General features: G+C 38.0%; 1 protein-coding gene across 1 annotated transcript in view; it reads right to left on the bottom strand.

The window, feature by feature from the left end:
• LOC125303418 overlaps nt 1-2,500 on the bottom strand; it is a 23,726-nt gene that overhangs the window by 14,943 nt on the left and 6,283 nt on the right. The window lies entirely within an intron of this gene.

Genomic DNA, 2,500 nt, shown 5'->3' with positions numbered 1-2,500 from the left:
ACACAACCGCTATTCAGAGGGTTTCTTTGAAAAAGCTTAATTGAATATTCATTTGGACGTTATCTAATATCAACCAAACGAAAGGCCACTGAGTCCAAAGCTATATGGCTCACAGAGAGGATCCACAGAGGGGAAGAGCTGACCTGAAGCCCCTGATTCCCAGGTTGAGTGACCTTTGCCATGGAAACCATCTTAGTTCCAGCGATGCCCATGTGCAGATTCCCTTTCATGTTTTTTTTCCCCTCAGAACATCTTCCTTTAGTCCTGTTCTGTCTAACTGTCTAATTTATGCTAGTCTAAGAGCTGGCCATTAGAATCAGGCTCCACCAAAGGTTTCTGTCCTGTTCTTTTGTCTTTACTGTTTTATGTCTCTTTGTCCCATTGTAAATCCCAGTTAAACAATAACTAAATAGGAACTGAATGCACTGTCTGGGTTCATGTCGAGCTCCACCAAATGTATGAGGGGTGTAGTCATATTAGCACCCTTTAAGGCTCAAATCCACATAAATAAATGCCAACTGAATTCATATGGCAGGATTTTACGTAGAAATGATTATGAATAATGGTCACCCAGAATTTACAAAATTATAGTAGGTGATGCACAGTATAGTTTTAATTTATGCTACACAGTATAGTTTTAATTTATTACCAAACATATCCCTTACGGTGTAGTGATTTATTACCATTCAATATTACAGAAACACCTTAGAGTTCATCTAGGACAGTCGTTAGACAAATAATTTAATACAAACTCACTCTGTTTGGTCACACAAGAATTGAAATCTCTAAAACCAATAAACTACACAAATGGTTACACATCATTTCACAGCGCATGAAATGGAGGACCGCAGGATTTACAGAAAGTGGATTGGTCCATCTTGCTCAAAGACGTCCTATCCTTCTCTTGTGCCATGCTTGCAGCCTGTACTAGGCTAACACAGATTTACAGGCCACTAGCATCAGCATGACACCCCTGCACTTAAGCTAATGGGGCCGTCTGTTGTGGAGACCGGGGTGGCTACTCCATTATAGTCTAGCGTCAGTGGACGAGTCAGCCTGAAGCTCTGATCTGAATGATGATTTTTACCCCAGATGAAGTAATCAATGCTAATCAATCACAATTAATGCTGAACCAACTGGCCATGACTGCAAGAAAGGCAAACAACAAACTCTGACTTTTATTGTGTGGATGTGTGGGTCTATTATGTTGGTGTGTGTGTGGGGTTGTGTGAGTGTGTGTTTTCATACTAAGCTATTACGTAAGATTGGTAAAATGCAAGTTTACTCTGATGAAGTGCATTGCCAAGTGTATCAGTAAAATGTTGGGAAGGGAAGTTTCTAAATACCTGCTATGCTAAGCATTTCTTCTGACACACACACACACACACACACAATCTCACTCTCTCTTTCTTCACAGAAATACACTTACAGACACAGGCCCTTTTAAATGTAAACTTGCATTTAATAAACTGTATTCTCACATGAAGAGAGAAACTTAGTATTGGAAGTATTATTGTATTGATCTTTTGTCAATGTCAGTACTTCTTATTGTTCCTCAGTAATTTAAAAAATGATTTTCTCTTTGAGCATGTTGGAATTGCATATTACCAATCATATTTAAAGTTTGACAAATAATTCATACATTATCGATGACTGGAAACACTTAAAAACAACTTTTTGAAATGAAATGTTTTTGAAGTCATTTGAGTGTTATTTACTGTGTGCTGGTGCATGCATGGATATATATGACACATCTGTATATTGTTAATAATGTAAAATAAATTGATGACTTTAACAATGATTGTTTTCATCTGTCCATTGTTGTCTATGTCTTATCTGTATTTGTCCTTTTGCCTGTGTGGGTATAACAAATATGCTGAATCAGCAGGATGTCTACAGCTCAGGACAGGAAAGACCGAACTTCCAAACTCCAGGATGTCACAAAAAGGAAGCGAGAACAGAAAAATCGAGGTCAGTGTATGGCGTGCATGAGCATGGATGTAATACAATTCAAAACAATAGGTGTGTGTGGGTATGTGGATGGGTGAACATACATGATTCTAATTTTATATGCAATATTTCACTCAACCTATTTGTGGTAGGCTTTTCTTGTTTGTACAACCTGCTGCTGACAACACCCTGATATGGACTTTAAAAGCATCTGCAAAAACACATTAATAAATGAGGCCTGTCGATGTGGCTGGACTAAATGCTATTGATGCATTTCAAGCATCCTGCTAGATCATTCCCAGACTTAAGGTATCCAAATGAAAGGTGAAAAAAAACATGTTCAACTAAATGTTGAACATGAGTGAACATGTGACTGAAACAATGCTGCTACAAAATGAGAGATGGTCAGAGGGATCAAACAGAATAAATTCAAAACTATGAATAAAATACTAGAATATCATTGAAAATAATCTCTGACACTCGGGTGCATATGGCACAGGTACCTTGTTTGGTGCATTGTGCTCTGACTCTGACACATACACACACACGC

This window comes from Alosa alosa, chromosome 11 (assembly GCF_017589495.1).
Source record: "Alosa alosa isolate M-15738 ecotype Scorff River chromosome 11, AALO_Geno_1.1, whole genome shotgun sequence".
NCBI classification, from domain to species: domain Eukaryota; kingdom Metazoa; phylum Chordata; class Actinopteri; order Clupeiformes; family Clupeidae; genus Alosa; species Alosa alosa.
The sequence above is the reverse complement of the archived record's forward strand: the minus strand, read 5'-3'. Positions and strand labels throughout refer to the sequence as shown.